Source organism: Balaenoptera acutorostrata, chromosome 9, assembly GCF_949987535.1.
Source record: "Balaenoptera acutorostrata chromosome 9, mBalAcu1.1, whole genome shotgun sequence".
NCBI lineage: Eukaryota > Metazoa > Chordata > Mammalia > Artiodactyla > Balaenopteridae > Balaenoptera > Balaenoptera acutorostrata.
The window spans coordinates 45,312,864-45,332,679 of record NC_080072.1 but is presented as its reverse complement, the minus strand read 5'-3'; the positions used below and the strand labels follow the sequence as shown (position 1 = coordinate 45,332,679).

At 47.3% G+C, this 19,816-nt stretch overlaps 1 long non-coding RNA gene across 1 annotated transcript; it reads right to left on the bottom strand.

Annotated features, from left to right (window-relative positions):
• Positions 1-10,509: 10,509 nt before the first annotated feature.
• LOC130708789 (uncharacterized) lies at positions 10,510-16,167 on the bottom strand. The gene is made up of 5 exons (XR_009009151.1): positions 16,039-16,167; positions 15,248-15,357; positions 14,515-14,588; positions 12,940-13,078; positions 10,510-10,923 (listed from the first exon to the last, which is right to left on the bottom strand). It is a non-coding gene; the product is annotated as an uncharacterized LOC130708789 (long non-coding RNA).
• Positions 16,168-19,816: the final 3,649 nt, after the last annotated feature.

Genomic DNA, 19,816 nt, shown 5'->3' with positions numbered 1-19,816 from the left:
ACACAGCGATTTCAGGTCTAGCTGTCCACCCCACAGACGCTCATGGCCATGTGCTTGAAAACGCTTTTTAGTGCCTTCAGCAGAAGAATGGACGAACAGGTTTCTACAAACAATAGAATACAACAGTTAAAGGAATGGACCAATATTTCTAGGCAACAACGTGGATAAATTTCAAAAGACAAATGTGGCAATTTGCAAAATGAGATGCACAGAATGCTATTTGTGCTTATTTTAAAAACACAAAACAACTATCTATTGTTTATAGATGCTACAAATATAGTAAAAAAAAAAAAAATTACAGAAATAGGCAGGCTGCCTCTGAGGTAAAAGGTGGGGGAAGAGATGGAGAAGGTCTTCAGTCACATTTGTAACATTCTATTTCTTTAAGGAAGAGAATGTAGCAGGGTGGAGGAGTTCTGAAGCAAAAGTGTCCAAAGATTCACATCAGTTTAATCGCCGCAGTTGATTAACTACACCTGGGCATATGGGTGTGTCTATTGCATTATTTTCTGTCTATTTGAAATAGTTTGTGAATAAATTGAAACAAAAGAAAAAAGCAAAAGGCAAGCCCCTCCCAATCCCTATCCTGCACCCCCCAAAAACCAAACCAAAACAAAACACCTCTAAGAGCCAAACAGACTTTTCTTAGATCTGTTCTTGGCGGAAATGCTCTCTTCCCCAAGGCCCAACAGTGGCCCCCATTGCTGTGAGGTGAGGGGGAGGAGTGGAGGGTCCACACCAGACCCAAATGGAGGGGCATTTCTCTTCATAAAATGCCCTTCTGTGTGCTCCAATGGTTGGGAGCTTTCCTCCTGGGGTGGGTGGAAGGGTGGGGGAACTGGAGTCAGGTAAGGACCCTGGGAGGTGGGTGGGGCTTATCTATCAACCCCTCTCCAAACTCACCGCCACCACCAGGATAGGGAACAGTTTGCAAACAAGGAAACCTCAGACACCCACGACTTAGAGGCACTCAATCTGGGTAGGTGACTATTGTGTACCGATTTTTTAAAGTTTAACCATTCAGAATAATTAATTAGACCAAGGAAGGATTGATTACACATTTCTCTTTTTTCTTTCCCTTCCATCTCAGATAGACTACACTGAACACAATTTGGAAACAAATGTGAAGAGTTGGCTCAGACATCATGTATCTGCATGGCTATTTAATATCTATTTAGTATTTAGTAGCTGTTTTCCCTGCTGGAATGCAGGCCCCGTGAGATTGCCCAGGATGCCTGGTGCTGCAACCGTCTCCTGTCCTGTCCTGCTGATGGTCTGCAGGGAGTTCACACTCAATAAGGAAATCCTGAATGAATGCGGGCCTGATAGGGGCTGGGCTCCCTGCCCACAGGAATCTACAGTGAACAAAGAAACAGCAGTAAGCAGGTAATGCCAGGACAGTAAGACAGAGGAAAAGACAAGCTGATTCTTTTCAGAACGTCCATAGTGGGATAGGGCTGTTCATCGCTGGTCCAATCATCTCTGTGGGAGCGGGAGATCCTGTGGTGTCCTCATGGGTGACCCACCTCTCCCACCCTTTTGATTGGACCAGGATGGACACCTGTCTGAAGCTTGACCCGTCAGATTCTTTCCTGGATTTTGAGGTTGCAGACACCATTGTTCAGCCGCTTGAGGACAAAAGCCAACATAGAGAAAGTCAGAGAGAGAGAGAGATTGAGGGAGAGACACATTTAGAGAAATGAGATCCTATGAGCTTGAGAGAGAGGGTGATGGGAAGAGAGGGGCTGCCTCACCCCATGATGTCATTCTGGTTCTGGGTTTTAGTCTTTCATGAGTTTGAAAGCCTGCAGCTGCCCCGTCTGCCCTTAGACTCTGTGAGATGTTTTGGGATTCTTCTCATATACTTCCCTTTTTGTTCCAGCTAGGTTTCACAACTTTCTATGGCTGGCTACCAAGCTGCCTTAAATGTCTGGGGTGGGGCTGCCTATATTTTAATAAGGCAATCCTCATCAAGGAAGGTTTGCATTAGAGGAGACGCATGAATTAGAAATAGAGGGCCACCAGGCCCGACAGGACAGGGAAATGTCAGCCAGGGGCCTCCTCCCCTTTGTTAGCTGCTCTGACCCACAGTGCCAGCCACCAATTACACTGAGGCTTCCCAGCTCCTGCCTGGAAGTTGTCATTGTTCTGAAGAAATTGGTGCCAAGATTTTTCTGAATGGAAACTCCATCTGGCCTTGGAAAGAGTGTTCACATGGATTCAGATTTTCCATGAGTAACAGCCACTGAATATCCAAAACATACATTTAATTTGCCAGGTTTCTGTGGGTGGGTGAACCAAAGACACCCAGAGGACCATATTCCTGGCCATCACCCTTGGAACGCAGCACTGGAGGGATGAGCCCTGAGCCTGGCTGTCTTGCTTTACTGTTTAGCAGGTGGATTCATGTGCTCTGTATATTCTTACATGTGTATCTGAAGTGGGTGATGACTAAGGAACAAGAGAATTTTGGTGGAGCCAGCATCAAAAGAGGAAGACAGAAGAATTGATCTTATTAGGCAACCATAGAGGAAGACTATCTAGAAATGTGTTTCTCCCCAATTCTCTCCATTGCTTCAGGTCAAAATGCTGTGTTTATTTCTTCCCTGGAGCAATTTTCAATGCTGGCTCCATAATAGAATCAGCTGGGAAGCTTACTAAACAATACAGATGCCTGAGTACCCTTTAGAGATGCTGATTCAGACATATGAGAGAGGGCTCCTCAGGGTACATTCTAGAACCGTCCTTGCTGAGGATTCACTTTTCATCAAGCCTCACCCAAAAGCTCTCCTCTCATGCCATCAGCTTCTCCCCTGACCTGGGCAATGGCCAGTAGCACTTGCTTCCCTCTGGATGTGGTTGGAAGCTGCTGGAGAGTGGAAAGAAGGCTGGACTTGGAGCTGGATAGTCCTGAGTTTGGGTTCTGGCTCTGATCCTAACTGCCATGACCTGAATATCCCAGGATTCTCTAGTTTATGGGCACATTAGTGCCCAAACCACAGGGCTCTTAGCCCACACCTGCTGTCACTAAGATAATCTGGGAAGCCCCCAAGAGATGTGTTTGTACATCTGTGATTCAGTTCTGGTTTCCAGTTGCCTCCACTACCACCGTCTCCAAAATAGTTGTACCATCTTGAAGATAATGAGTCAAAACTTAATAGGTGACGAGCTCAATGGCATAGCTGGGTGTTTCCAGTGGGCTGGCTGCTGTTGGGTTTTGCTACATTAATATCCTTGCTGGTCAGCAGTAAAAAGGAATGAACTACTTATACACACAACACAAACGCATCTCGAATGCATTATACCCAGTGAAAGAAGCCAGACTCAAAAGTCTATACACTGATTCCATTTATACGATATTCTAGAAGAAAGCAGAACCATAGGAACTACCAACAGATCGTTGGTTGCCAGAGGCTGGGATGCGGGGAGGGGTTGACTGTAAAGGGGCACAGGGACCTTTGGGGGATTCTATACCTTGATAATGGTGGTAGACACACAACGCCGTTATGCATTTGTCAAAACTGGTAGAACTGTCCACTAAAAGCTCTGAATTTAATGTATGCAAATTACACCTAAATTAAAAGAAAATGGGGGAAAAAAAGAGATAAAGTAACTTGGCCAAGGTCCGAGCCAGGGATTCAAGCAGGTGTGTGGAGCGCCTGGATCTGGACTTTGAAGTGCTCTGCAGCGTGTGCTCAGGCAACTTGCAGGGGAGGGAGCACCTCTCAGGAAACACTCTGTCCTTGGTCAGGAATATCAGACAAAGAAGCCTGCAGTCGGGGCATCATGATGTGGGGAAAGGAACTGTGTTCCAGTCATGGTTTTGCTACCTTCTAGATTTATAATCTTGGATGATCTAATTTCTCTCTCTAAACTCTAGTTTTCTCAGCTTTAAACTACTTTCTCTTTTGAAGGCATTGCTGTGTCATCGTAAAGGGCAGGGGCCCAGGAACAGCCCCAGTTCTGCGTTACTCTCCACAGGTGACTGGGACAAGTCTCTCCACGTCTCTGAGCCCCACTTTCCTCATCTCTAAAAGGAGGACAGGAAATGCATCTACCTCATGGGACTGATGTTAGCCTGACAGGCACTCAGCAAAGCGCCTGGCACTTAGCAAGCATCAGTGAATGTGAGCTATTATGATATGATCACCAGCCAACAAAGCTCTTGCAAAGCGAGCAGGGAACAGAGCTTCCTTTGTGTGAGCTCAGCTGGGGCTCTAGGGAAGGCTGGGTGAAGGGAGTGTCCATGGAAATTTTGCTCAGACCACGAAGGGTTATGGAGGAGGGTCTTGTGCAGACAGCTCTTCTCTGTTTACGCAGGCAAACCTTTTGTCTGCCTCGGTGCACAGTGCCGCCAGCATGGCTGGGTCAGAAGTTCACATGATAAACACGATCTGTACCCAGAACACGCTCCCATCCACGTTTAGATCCTGCAGCTGAGGCTCTTACATTTTAAACTCTTTTTTTTTTTTCTCCCTCACGGTCTGCACATCCCTTCCTGCAATATGACTTCTATCCAGCTCCCTGATGATATGTGAGCAAGAGTCAAATGAAGGGACTTGTCCAAAGTCCCACTGTTAGCAAGGGAAATTGGAGCAATTTGGATAGCTACTGCTAAAATTGTGTCTTCTCATTTTTATCCCTCTGTCGCTGTCACTCTCTCTGTGTTCCTTCTTGATCTAAAGCAGACACTTGGAATGGGTCTATTTGCTTAATATCTCTGCAAGACAATAGCCCCTTGCCAGTTTGATTGTGCTATTTTGGAAATTCACCGCGCTGGCCCTGAGGCTGACCAAGCCTGCCAGGCAGCACATGCTAGCACCCATCATCTTTTTGGCTGGTGTTCTTAAACTTTATCAAGCATCAGAATTGCCTGGGGTCAGGGGGAGTGGGTCTTAAACACAGACTCCTGGATGGGGCCCTGAACTCTGCATCTCTAACAATTTCCTGGGTGATCCTATTACTATCTGCCCAGGGACCAAACCTTTAGAATGTCTATTCATCACTGCTGAGGGAGATACTAAGCCTCACTTAGTATCAGAGAGATCAGAAGACGGTGGTAGCATTGCTGGTAGCACCCCAGCCCGAGTAAAAGAGAGAGCATGACTGGAGATAAAATCAAAAGGAAAATTGAAGTGTTTCCCAAGTTTTTTGTTCTACTTTCTGCCAGCAGCTATCACTAAACATTCCTGATGGGGTTCAAATTAAGAACCAGGAGAGGGCTTCCCTGGTGGCGCAGTGGTTGAGAATCTGCCTGCTGATGCAGGGGACACGGGTTTGAGCCCTGGTCTGGGAAGATCCCACATGCCACGGAGCAGCTGGGCCCGTGAGCCACAACTACTGAGCCTGCGCGTCTGGAGCCTGTGCCCCGCAACGGGAGGGGCCGCGATAGTGAAAGGCCCGCGCACCGCGATGAAGAGCGGTCCCTGCACCGCGATGAAGAGTGGCCCCCACTTGCCGTAACTAGAGAAAGCCCTCGCACGAACTGAAGACCCAACACAGCCAAAAATAAAGAAATAAATAAATAAAGTAGCTATAAAATTAAAAAAAAAATTACTACATATCAATATCTACAGTAATCAAGACTGTGTGGCAGTGGCATAAGTGTTGACATATTAATAATGAAATAAATTTAAGAGTTCAGAAATAAAGCCATACATTTATAAAAAAAAAAAAAAAAAAAAAAAAAAAGAACCAGGAGAGGAGGAACTGGTGAAAGATCTGCTCAATAAAATGGACCATTGAAACCCAGAAATGCAGAGGGACAAAGAAAGATGTTTATAGAACATAACTGATAGTCAAAGAGCCGAGCTGAAAAGAACAGTGCTGAGTGTCACAGCCAAGGTAAGGTGAGGTCAGAAACAGGGAGAAAATAAAAAGGGAGCAGATTAGAAACAGGTTTGGATATGGTACCTGCCACAGGTTAGGGCAAGCAATGCAGGCTCAAGTCTGTAAAGGGTACATGGGGGCTAGAGAGCAGCCTGCTTTTATGAGCTGATGGCTACATAAATCCTAGAATAGACAGCTGATGGTTTAAGGGACCAGACAGGACTGAACAATTCTCTTAAAACTTAAGTGTTAGATGAACAGAGACATTATGTTTTAAGAATCACATTTGGTAAAACTACAATGAGATACTGTTTTTACCTTTCAAAAGAATGAGGCAGCTCTATCTATTCTCATTCATTCATTCATCCATTTATTCAACAAATATTTTGTTGGGTGTTTCCATGTGCTAGGCTCTGTTCTAGGAGCTGGGAATTGAGATGAATGAAGCAGCAAAGCATCTGTTTTTACAGAGTTTACATTCCAGAGAATAGAGAGAGACCTTCAAACCTACAGATACACACAACACACACACACACCACACACACACACCACACAGAGAGAGAGAGGGAGATAATAGTTTATATTTTAGGAGGTGATAAATGCTATGAAGAAAATAAAGCTGAGGACAGAAAAGAATGAGAGTTGCTATTTTAGATGTGCTTTTGAGAGACCTCTGATAAGGTAACATTTGAGCAGACACAAAGAAAGTGAAGGATGGTGACTACAGATTCAATGCAATCCCTATCAAACTACCAATGGCATTTTTCACAGAACTAGAGCAAAATGTTTCACACTTTGTATGGAAACACAAAAGACGCCAAATAGCCAAAGCAATCTTGAGAAAGAAAAATGGAGCTGGAGGAATCAGGCTCCCTGACTTCAGACTATACTACAAAGCTACAGTAGTCAAGACAGTATGGTACTAGCACAAAAACAGAAATATAGATCAATGGAACAGGATAGAAAACCCAGAGATAAACCCATGCACATATGGTCACCTTATCTTTGATAAAGGAGGAAAGAATATACAATGTATACTGAATGTGTACTGAAGAATATACACCTCTTCAATAAGTGGTGCTGGGAAAACTGGACAGCTACATGTAAAACAATGAAATTAGAATACTCCCTAACACTATACACAAAAATAAACTCAAAATGGATTAAATAACTAAATATAAGGCCAGACACTATAAAACTCTTAGAGGAAAACATAGGCAGAACACTCTATGACATAAATCACAGCAAGATCCTTTTTGACCCACCTCCTAGAGAAATGGAAATAAAAACAAAAATAAACAAATGGGACCTAATGAAACTTAAAAGCTTTTGCACAGCAAAGGAAACCATAAACAAGACAAAAAGACAACCCTCAGAATGGAAGAAAATATTTGCAAATGAAGCAACTGACAAAGGATTAATCTCCAAAATATACAAGCAGCTCATGTAGCTCAATATCAAAAAAACAAACAACCCAATCCAAAAATGGGAAGAAGACCTAAATAGACATTTCTCCAAAGAAGATATACAGATTGCCAACAAACACATCAAAGGATGCTCAACATCACTAATCATTAGAGAAATGCAAATCAAAACCACAGTGAGAAAAAAAAAAAAAAAAAAACCACAGTGAGGTATCACCTCACACTGGTCAGAATGGCCATCATCAAAAAGATCTACAAACAATAAATGCTGGAGAGGGTGTGGAAAAAAGGGAACCCTCTTGCACTGTTGGTGGGAATGTAAATTGATACAGCCACTATGGAGAACAGTATGGAGGTTCCTTAAAAAACTAAAAATAGAACTACCATATGACCCAGAATCCCCCTACTGGGCATATACCCTGAGAAAACCATAATTCAAAAACAGTCATGTACCACAATGTTCATTGCAGCTCTATTTACAATAACCAGGACATGGAAGCAACCTAAGTGTCCATCAACAGATGAATGGATAAAGAAGATGTGGCACATATATACAATGGAATATTACTCAGCCATAAAAAGAAACGAAATTGAGTTATTTGTAGTGAGGTGGATGGACCTAGAGACTGTCATACAGAGTGAAGTAAGTCAGAAAGAGAAAAACAAATACTGTATGCTAACACATATATATGGAATCTTAAAAAAAGAAAAAGGTTCTGAAGAACCTAGGAGCAGGACAGGAATAAAGATGCAGACATAGAGAATGGACTTGAGGACACAGGGAGGGGGAACGGTAAACTGAGACAAAGTGAAAGAGTAGCATGGACATATATACACTACCAAATGTAAAATAGATAGCTAGTGGGAAGCAGCCACATATCACAGGGAGATCAGCTCAGTGCTTTGTGACCACCTAGAGGGGTGGGATAGGGAAGGTGGGAGGGAGACGCAAGAGGGAGGGGATATTGGGATATATGTATATGTATAGCTGATTCACTTTGTTATACAGCAGCAACTAACACAACAACGTAAAGCAATTATACCTCAATAAAGATGTTAAAAAAAAAAAGGAATGAGGTACTGATGCATACTGCAACATGGGTAAACCTTCAAAATATTATGCTAGGTGAAAGAAGCTAAACACCAAAGCTCACATATTGTATGATCCTACTTATACAAATATCTACAATAGATAAATCCCTCAGGACAGAATGTAGACCGTGGTCACCTGGGGCTGGAAGGGAGGTGAATGGGCAGAAACTGCTTGATGAGTAAGGGGTCTAACTTTGGAGTGATGGAAATTCTTTGGAACTAGATAGAGGTTGTGGTTGCACAACATTGTGAATGTACTAAATGCCGCAGAGTTGTTCAGTTTAAAACGGTTGACCTATGTTTTGTGAATTTCACCTCAATAAATTATCAGGGGAAAAGAAGTACAGAATAGCATGATCTCCAAGATAAACTGCTAAGTCAAAAAAGTGTAAAACAGTATTTGTATGTTCCTGTGTATCTAGCAGCATGGAATACCCTCATTCACCTTTCTGTACCTGATGAAATTTACAAATTGTATGTGTATTCTCTACACAAAAAATTTAAAGTAAATAAACGAATTGTTTTTAAACACAGTGCTGACTTCAGAGTCAGACTGGGTTTGAAATCCCAGCTTTGACAGGCATCAGCTGTCAGCCTGTGTTACTCTCAGCCCCAGGCTTCATATCTGTAATGTGGGTACAATAACCGTACCTACTGCCCTGGGGTTGTCAGGTACATTAATGAGATAGTGCAGGTAAAGGGCCCAGTGCTTGGGGTACTGTGACACTGAATGAACGGTGGGAGCGGTTCCTACTCATAACACTCCTGACAGCAAATGTGTGGGTTTTTCCCACACCAACCACCAGTTCTGCAACACCCTGGACGCTGACTGGGTGTCTTACGGCTCAGTTCAATCCTGACGCTATTTGCCCATGATTAGTGCAGACCCTCAGGTTAAAAGCTCAGTTCCATACGACTGTCCCCACTTCTTTTTTTCTTTCTTTTTTTGCGGGATCTTAGTTCCCCCACAGGGGACTGAACCTGGGCCCATGGCAGTGAAAGTGCAGAGTCCTAACCACTGGATCGCCAGGGAATTCCCTGTCCCCACTTCTGATGCCAGTCACAAGTCCCAGGTCATCACCTGTAATTCTGACCAACTAGCTCTAAATTGGGGGTTCCCATGCCCCCCCTCCTTCAGGCTTGATAGTCTGCCAGGAGAGCTCACAGATCTCAGAAAAGAGCTTTCCTTGCTGTTACTGGTTTATTTTACAGGATACAACACAGGAACAGCCAAATGGAAGAGATATGGCAACGTATGTCAGAGGGGGTATGAAGCATCTTTGCCTTCTCTGGGCATGCCACCCTCCCAGCACCTTGAAGCTCTCCAAACCAACCCAGAAGCTCTCCGAACTTTGTCTTTTAAGGGTTTTAATGGAGGTTGCATTACGGAGGCGTGATTGATTGACTCAACGGCCGTTGGTGATGAACTCAATCCAAGCTCCTCCCCTCCCCGAAGGTCAGTGGGTGGGGCTGAAAGTTCTAACCCTCTAATCAAGCCCTGGTCTTTCTGGTGACCAGCTCTTATCCTGAGGCTCTCTAGGGTCCCCTAGCCACCAGTCATCTCAGTAGCATACAAAACACACTCATCACTCCAGAGATTCTGAGAGTTTTTGGAGCTGTGTGTCAGGAACTGTCGGCAAAGACCAAATATATTTCTGCCATGGTATCACAGGATATAAAGCAGATCCTTACAGAAGAAAGCAAGAGCAAGAAAAACATTCTTTAAACCCTGCTCCCCAAATCTAAGCATGCTTTCTCACTTTTGCTAGGTGCACTGGTGGAAGAGCCCAGGAGATTTCTCACACTGTGAAGGGGAGGTCACGCATCAGAGACACCGCTGTGATGCACTCCGGGGCTGGATGCGGTAGCCACAGATGGCATCCTGAGCCGCCAGGGCACACTGGAGTAATACCAAACCGTGGCCAGGTGGACATGGAGTTACTTTAAAAAGGGACTGAGAAAGCCAGCTGACACTGCTCTAAAGCCAACTTGAGTTTATGGGGCGTGCCCTTCTTTGTTGCCCAGCCTGGCTGTACTCCTGAAGCCTGAGGTGGGGCACAGGACCAGCCTTGCGGTGCAGCAAGAAATTCCTGCAGCTGCGGCTGCTGAACACAGGCCCATCCTCTGCTTCCCACCCCCCAGTAGCCTGGGATCCAGCGTGAGATTCATCCCCAGCCACCTGGACTTACTGCTGTGCTGCTAAATCAGCTTCCCGGGAGTCACCTGAAACACAGGTGTGCTTACTCAGCAGCTCACAGGAGAAGTGGAGAGGGTCAGAAAGGATGCACCAAATGCAGCCTTGGGTGACTCAGGTGGCTCCTGAGAGAGCAGGTCTGTAGCTCCTGCTTGGCCTCTGGTGTGTCAGGCTCTTACTTCAAGCACGAATGGTCATTCCCTCTTCAATTCCTGTTGTGAGGCTTGGCTTTTGGCTCTTGGTTTGAAACTTTTTTATCATCCTCACTGGACCACGAGCATCCTGGGGGCAGGCGCCTCATCTTATCATCATTTAGTCCATTGTGCAAGAGGGCAAGGCTTCCCCACGGCCATCAGTGTCATTCCTGAGGGGCGAAAATTGGTCCTTGGGGGAGAAAAATATTCTTATGTTTATACATAAAGCACAAATGTACATACAGTATATAAACAGATATACAGTGTATCTGTGGCACTAAAATTTATGGGGGGAGACAGTTAGAAAACATTGCTAAAAAGGTTTGTAGGGGAGAGATTAAAAAAAAAAAAAGCTTGAAAAACCCTGGAGTAGATAAAGAAGTCAGAATCTCCATCTCTCAAGATGGAGATCTTAATTCCTTTTCCTTGTCCTGTTGTGAGGGTTAAATGAGATAACGGGAGATGCGGCACACAGCAGACACACAACAAATGTAAGATCTGTTCACTGCGGTGGCCGCCTGAGAGTGCCACTCTTCCAGAACCTGTTCTTTCCCAGTCTCTTTGGCTGCTCTATCAGCTGCCTATCTGTGCCCCTGCCCATAGGGTGCTGTAGGCACAGGTAGAGATGCTTGTCACTTGGGTTTAGCAGGCCCCTGTAATTCACAGGTGAGGCAGGTCCACACCGAGCTAGGAAGTGCAGCCCTGGGCCCCCCTCCACCACTGACAACAGTCCCTTTCCAGGGCCACCTCTCCCCTTGCTGGCTGGCAGTCCCTTCTCTGCGTCCAGCCCCACAGAAGGCAGGAGAAAAATCTCTGACGAGAGCACTCTCAAAAGGGCTCCTGTGATCAAAAAGACAGATAACAACAAGTGATAGAGAGGATGGGGAGAGATTGTAACCCTCACACACTGCTGATGGGAATGTAACGTGGTGCAGGTGCTTTGGAAAAGTGTCTCAGTTCCTCAGATGGTTCAACATAGTGTTAGCATATTGTCCTGCAATTCCACTCCTAGGTATAAAAATACCCAAGAGAAATGAAGATATGTGTCCCCACAAAAACTTGTACATGAATGTTCATGGTAGTATTACTCATAACAGGTCAAATGTAGAAACAACCCAAATGCCCATCAACTGATGAATGGATAAACAAAGTGTAGTATATCCATACAATGGAATGTTATTTGGCAATAAAAAGAAATGAAGTCTTGATAACATGTTACAACAGAGGTAAACATAATACTAAGTGGTTATTTATGTGCTTGTCTTGTCCCATCTATCTGAAGAGCTCCAGTGACTTGCCTTCCTCATCCCTGTTTCTCCACTTACCCAGCACTTGCTCTGGGGCATGTCAGAGTTTAGAAAATTTTTACTAGATTAAATTGCTAATTATAACTTCCCCTGTTCCCACCTATACTGTGAGTCAGCACTTGTTCAAGATCACAGAGCTAACTCCCTTTAAATGTTCTCATTCTAAATCTAAGTCCTGATATATTATACTATTAAGTATGCTCTCCGACTTGTCTATTTCATATGCCTCAGGACCTAATGCACAGCGATCCTTAGCAGGTGGGTAGAAGATATTAGCTGAATGGATAATGTAAACAATAAAAATGCTGCAGGAGTCCTGCACTGTTCAAAGCCTGCCTTTTCCCAGAGGGTTACTGTTCAGAGTGACAGGAGAGAAAGATAAACAAATCCTTGTGTTCCGTGAGCTTTCCTCCTCTCAAGACATCTGTGCAGGGTTTCTGTCTATGTGGATTTGGGAAATGATATTAACATTTGCAGAATCTGACTTACTTGTCTTAGGAACCAAGTGGGTCTACTTATATGTCTATGTCATATTTATTTTTTCATTCAATGAATAGTTAGAGACTTACCAGCTATGACGCCTGGCTCTGAATATATAAAAATGAAGAAGTCAGGGTCCCATTCTTAAGGAACAGAGACTTGTTTCACTTTTTCTTTTCATCAGCTTGAGAACAAATACCTAACAGCTTCTTCCTTTATTTTTTTAATGTTTCCTACCAAGTCTAGAATAAACTCAGCTCTAACTATTTTGTAGAATTGTCGCAGGAATACTGAGGGCTTGTCTTTTACTTTATTTCTTTATTTTTTTATCTGACACGTGCTCATCCTGTGCTCAAGAGTAAGTCAGGTGGCCTCTCTGGGCCTCAGTCTGTTCTCAGATCCATGGGGTATCCTCTTACCTTTCCCGACTCTCAGGGACAGTGTGAGGGCCGTGCAGAACCACGGATGCTGAAAGGGCTTGCAGTGAACAGAGCTGGATGGGTGTGTCGTGCATAACTGTCATTCTGCCCTGGGCCAGCATAACAGTTTGAAGAGAATCTGGACAGAAGTCAGAGAAAAGAGAGACTGTTTTTATTTCTCAGTGGAAACACCTGCCTTTTGGGACATAGATTTAAAATGAAAACATTTAAAAGCATGCATGATCTTAAACAAGTCATTTCTCCTTCCTGAGTCTCAGCTCCCTCATCTATGAAATAAGGCTGTGGGACTAGATTGACAGGTTTCAAACTATGCTCCAGAGAAATTCTCACTGGGAAGAGACTCTTCTAACTCCACATCTGCAACTGCAGAAATATTTTTTCAAAATTTTCCCCTCATTTTACATATTTGGCTTCAATGTAGGTTTTCTGTTCTTTTCTTTCTATTTTTTTTTTTTCAACAAAAAAATCCTGGAGCTAAAACAAAAAGGAAAATAAACCCTACTGCTAAATAATCTGTAACGAATATCCTCTGGCTCTGGCCATCCTGCTCACACACACATGGACCCATGTGCTACTGCTTAGCCTGTGTGCATTCCTCTTGTATGTGTTAGGTGTGAAGGAGGGCCTCTGGGTACTGAATTCCTTTGTAGAGGAGAACTGGCATTGATCTGCAGCCTGCACTGCACTCAGAGATGACCATTTTTCATAGCAGCATTCCTGAGTCTGAATAACCTTTGGCAGCTGAAGGCGGAGAAAGAAATTCAACAACAAGTCCAGGGAAAACCTCTTCTTCCCAATGCTGGAATATGTTTTAGTTGCAGGTGACGGGTTGCTGGGGAGTGGAGGGTTATGGGAACAGCGCCACCTTGTGGTCCTGCGGTCGCTTTCCTGAGCAAGGCCAGGCTGGTCTCTGTTAAAGGATGGCTCCTGGAGGGATGGGCTCCTGGAGGAATGTACTCCTGGAACCTGGGATTCTGAATTTGCTGGGAAGGGGCTTTCTGAGACCACAGCCTGGGTCGCACCCAGGTCCCTTCCAGGCAGCAGGCCCAGGTGCCTGACTCTGGAGCCCTTCTCTGGAAGCCACCACGCTGCTGAGGCCTGTGAAGGCTACGGGGTAGATACGTGATTGCTGGGGGAAGTGTGCTGTTGCTGGTGGGACAGCGTCTGGGTCTGGAAGACAAGGGCAAAGCCTGAGAGGCGATGGGACAATTTTCACAACTGACACGGCTGAGGCCAAGTTGGGAAGATGGTCCACCAGGAAGTACAGAGAGGGAGGGTAGGAGGTGGTATCTCCCTGTCCAGAAAGAAATTCAGGATTCATGCAAGGAAGAGAGGACTATATCCATCACCTTGACCTCACTCTGACCCCAACCCGGGACCCTGAATGAGCCCTCTTGCCCTGCCCCTCTCTCCCTGCTGGGAAGGTAAAATGAGATGTGTCTGGCACATGGAAATTCCTCAAAGGTTCCCTCGTCTGTCCCTACCCTTGCCCACCCTTGGACTAGACCTCAGGGTGACAGCAATGAACCCAGCACAGACAGTATGGGAACTCACAGCCTGGTGCAGCGCTGGCTGGTACAAATATAACAGGAGCCACAGGTGCCAACCGCTTACTTATTTTAAATTTTCTTGTAGCCACATAAAACAAGGAAAAAGAAACAGGTGAAATTACCTTTTAATTATATATTAATTTTATTTAACCCAATATCTTGTCATGTCAACATGTAATTAAAATAAAAATCAGTAATGAGATATTTCACACCCCCTTTTTTTTTTTCCTGCACCAAGTCTTAAAATTCTGTGTGCATTTCACACTTGCAGCATGCCTCTCTCTGCCTCTCAGTATTAAGAGGCTGCTGGGACCTTCAGGACCCACCCCTAAGGAGCTACTTCTCTGTCACTCGGTCACCAATGTGTCCTTTGGCCCAGGGCATGTCACTCCCTAATGTGGGGGTTTGATGTCCTTTTCTATGAAATATGGGGCTGGACTGCTGACCTCTGCCGCTCTCCTCTGAGGGAAGTGATGCCATCATAAAACGAGGCCTAACCCTAACCCTAACCCTAGCCCTGCCCTGCCTCCCTCAGATAAGAGGCTCGGCTGTGTTTTCCAATGAGAGGGATGGCAGTCGTTCGTGCCCGCTCACTGGTGGCCCTGTCTCCCCGTCCCAGCTTTATGAGGATTGCCAGAGCCGTTCTGACTCCACCCAAAGACTCCAGCACTAAAGATGCTTCTGACTCTGTAGCTCCCAGAGAAGGACTCCCCAGGGCTCCTCTGGGGGCTTCTTACCTCTTTCCCGGGCTCAGGAGTCTCTTGGGAAGAAACCTGCAGTGGACTCCTCAGACTTCTGGAGCTAGACAGAGCCCCAGGCTCCCCCCAGCACCCTGACAGGAGAACTCCTTTTGTGGAGGTCGTGGAGAAACTGTGTGAGGCTGAATTCTGAACAAGAGACCCCTCCCCTCTAAGCCTCTGAGCCTCTGCCAGGTGCCTGAACCTCCATGAGGGCCCGTTCCCCCAGCTCCCCGACTGAGGGAAGCCGTGACTCAGTGGGCTTAAGAAGCCCCACTCAGCATCTGCACATAACCGGGGCCAGGCTGCTCAGCTCACCCACAGCACCCCCTGGGCAGGGGACGTTTCCCAGAGCACAGCAGTCTCCACTCCTCCCTCCCCGTACTTTGGGACTCAGACTGATTAAGCCAGAGGTGATGGAGACCATCGGTCAACTCCTTTCTGATTAACTGCAGCCCAGAGAGGAGGAGAGTGGCCAGGTCACAGGGCTGGTCAGCGGCAGAGCCTCGTGTCTCCCAGCCTGGGGCTCCCCACTCACCTCCCCGCAGCCCCCCCCCCCCCATCTCCAAACCATACAACCCATCGGCTGCCTTTTCTGGCTGCTTCAGATCTGTCAAGGGTAGCCTTGGATAAAACCACTCAAACTCAGAGGCCCCTGGGTGAGCTGGACCCTGCCGCCCCTCAGCCTCACCCCAGCTACTTCGGCTCCAGCCCCCTTCCCTACACACAGTCTACGTTTTCTGGCCACCGCAAGCCACTTCACTTCCCCAGAGGGCCTCCCTCCTTCTCACCTCCAGGCCTCGCCCCCAGGCAGCTCCCTCTGCCACAAATTCATTCCCTTTCCCCTTTCTGTGTGCAGCCAACCCTTCTCATCCTCAGGGACAGGCCCAGACATCACACCCCGCGGTCACCCGGTTACAGCCACCTCCAAGATTGTGTCTGGTTTCTCCCGGTATATCCAGGGCCTGGTACAGTTTAATGAGGAAGGTGTGAACGAGGTCCTGGATTCTGTGATGTTCCCATCCCCCCTTCCTCAGTACTGATGGTCTCGCCCTCCCTTCCATCCCAAGGCGTTCTCTCCCCGCAGGAAGGGAGTTGACCTCGTTGCTCTGCCTCAGCCCGTGACCAGGTGGGGCCTGGGGGGGGGGTCTCTGATAGCCCCCCGTTTGTCAGCAGGGCCCTGTCCTCGTTTCCTCCTGGCGAGCTGGTACTCACTGGCACTCTGCAGGTTGACCAGGAGGTGGCGCCAAAGGGCTGCCAGTAATAGCCTGACGGGAGCCTGGATCCCCGTCTCCAGGCACCTGGGCGCCCATCCACAGGGCCAGAGCCCACATTGGGTTCTGTTGCCGTGACCAGGGTCCTGCTCTCCGACGACCATGGGGCCACAGCCTCCTTGACCGTGAGGGTCAGGAAGTCTCCGTTCATCACTGCTGCCCTGTGCTCAGTGAGGCTGGGCTCTGAGTCACCCTTTGTACCACAGCTCTACCCAGGGCCTGGCACCGACTGTGCGGAATGGAGGGACAGAGGCCATGCAAGGACTGACAAGGTCCCGTGCACATTCTACGCTGGGTTTCTCATCATCACAATGACTTCAGTGTCCTAGGCTTGGAGGCTGGAGCTGACAGGGAACTTCACCATCATTAAGAGCCAGTGGGCCCGGAATGGGTTACGCGTTTACTGCGACATTGACCCTCAGGGGCATAACCTTGGGGGTGACTGGATGGGACCAGGAGGGCAGGACTCCTTGAGCCAGTTGCCCCCAGTAACAAGCAGCCTCACTCATTGTACAATTATTATTATTTTCTACATTTGCTCAGCATGAACATGGTTGGGAAGTAGTGATCTAGGGCTACACTGTCCAATATGGTAGCCACTAGCCACAGGTGACTATTTACATTTCAATGAATTAAAATTAAATAAAATTTTAAATCCGGTTCCTTAGTCACACTTGCCACATTTCAGATCCTCAGTAGCCACACATGGCTAGTGGCTACCCTACCGGACAGCAATAGAAATGAACATTTCCATCACTGTAGAAAGTTCTACTGGGCAGCACTAGTCTAGTGCTTGCTCTAGACTCTTTTCTGGATAGGGTGTTCTTTAGAATCTCAGAAAGTTCTCCACTCTCTAGCACACTGTCTTCCACTGGTATAGTTGTTGCAACCAAGAGAAATAGAGTCAGAGAGACCTAGGACTAAATTCTGACTTTGCCACTTGCTGGTTCTGTGGCCTTGGAGGAGTCACGTAGCCTCCCTCAGCCTCTGTTTTGTCATCTGTGAGACGGGGATAATATTACCCAGCTCCCACGGTTATTGGGAGGATTAAATGAGGCAGAGCAGGTGAGTCACTGGACGCAGTGCCTGGCGTGCAGTTGTCTGGCCTGATCACCCCCCCTCCACCCTGACTTCATCTACTTGTATCCACTCACCCACAATCCCTTATCACTGGTCTATACTGTGTCCAGACCTGTGTCAGTTTCCACAGCCTATTCACAGGGAACACAGGGCTTGACTCTAGAGGGAGATTGCAATCTACGTGGGAGGGCAAAATAAGTGCCGTGAAGCAACCTGAAAACAATTCTTAGGCAATCCACAGGGCGTGTGTCATCCAGTGATACAGGGCCGGATGGGAAAGGCACTGCGGGAGGTTTATCTGAGAAGGCCTTGTAGGGGGAGGTGGGAGTCGAGCTGGTCTGGAAGGCGGGCGCAGGGTGTGGGCTGGCAGAGCCGATAGCAGAGAAGTGACAGGAGAAAGGCGTTGTGGCAGCGGAATGGCAGGAGCAAAGACAGGCTCAGAGGTGGGTCAGGGAGGGCCTGAGCTAACACACAGCGAGGTAGCCCCTCTGGGGTTGTCCTGGAGAAACCAGGAGGGTTTGCTAAGACAATCACTCAGCTCTCAGAAGCCAGGCTGAGTTGCTTGGCTTTGATGAAGCTGGTGTTTCCCAGGCAGGCGGGGACCTGAGCTGAGAAATGGGCAGAATTTGGGGAAGATTGTGCTGAAAGCGCAGTAAGAGGGTCTGTGAGGGAGATCTTGAAGGCAGGGTGAGCGCAGCAAGGTGTGACACCAGAGGCCTTCCTGGGGCAGCACAAGGCACCATTTACCAAGAGCTGTTAACATGCTGTGACCTCAGATTGCTGGGTCCCAACATGGCCAGCAGAAACGGCACTCAGTAGCCCTGTACAAGAAGTCCACATCTAACTGGGAGTGACAGGGGGTGGACATTGAGAGGAAACAGGATGGAGGAAATGCATTTACAGCATAGCAGAGTCTGAGTCCCAGCTCCTCACCCAGGTGAGAAAAAGAACAGGGTGGGGGCTGAAGGTAGCAGTAAGGAGAGAGGAAAGTGTCTAGAGAGAGGCCTGGATGCCTGAGGAGTAAGGCTGGGCGCAAAAGCGTCAGGCAGAAACATACAGACACACGCCCGTGCACATGCCTGTATATGCACACACAAGTCCACATGTATAACCCCCCAATTTACATATGCATGCTAATCATACCCAAAGACCCTTAAGGAAACATGCCTACGCACATCGGTGCAAATACACGTGCATGCACACGTACAGGCACCCATTGACACACATGTGTATATACACATGTTCTCCTCCATCCCGGCCTATCCTTCCAGGGCTGAGCTGGTGCTGTTGTTGGGTTTACAGCAACCAAGCCAGGAAGTATCTGTCCTGGGCACTGAGTGTGTTTCTGATGGAGGCTTCTCTAGGCTTTGCTTGTAAACACTATTTATTTTGGAAAGCCACTTCTCTATTTGCAAATGAAAAGTTGGGACATGCAGTATTGGATTTCCCTGATCTGACATTGACCTAGAAAAATGTGCTAGCAGGAACAGAAAGTGCCATGCCCCACTGTGCTGGCAGGCACAAGTGAGTTTCACTCTTCTTGGCTTTGATCACAAAGGTTAAGATGCAAGTGAGGGGGGGCAGGGCCGCCTCCCTGCCCCAGTGGCTCTCTCGCTGCAGACCTGGGGGGAGTGGATGCAGTGATTGGGGGCTTCCCGCAGGCCTGTGTGCTCATGGCCTTGAAGAGCAGTCTGGCAGGGGGAATCAGAGCAGCTGGGGAGTGGGTGTCATAGGGGCCAGTGACAGGGGCCAGCATGCAGAGAGCGAGCAGCTCTGGCACATGCAAAACATGGATGGGTCCCAGTTATGGGGGTCCCCAGAGTTGTCATCAAGGAAACAGGCGATGCAACTTCAGCTCTGGGTGCGGTTTGAAATGGGTTCCTGTTGTTGGAGAAGGACAAGCTTCTAGGAGGCAGAGCTGCTAGGCCCAGCTGCAGGTGAAGATCATGGTCTGCTGCAGACCTGCGGGGGTTCTGGTTACTGGTTGCATAGAGTAGAAGCAGAACCTGAGAGGAACGTCCAAGGCAGGAGCCCTGCTTCATGGTGGGAACATGAGCCCCCAGGGTCTCCTTGGGGGCACTGGCTCCTTGTCTGATTGGCATCTAGGTAGACCCAAGAAGCAAGATGCAATCCATTGCCTCAAACAAGCCACAGAATCCTTCTGAATCCCTCAGCTGGGCCGGTGACTTAATTCTGGGCCTGTTAAGACCAGGGT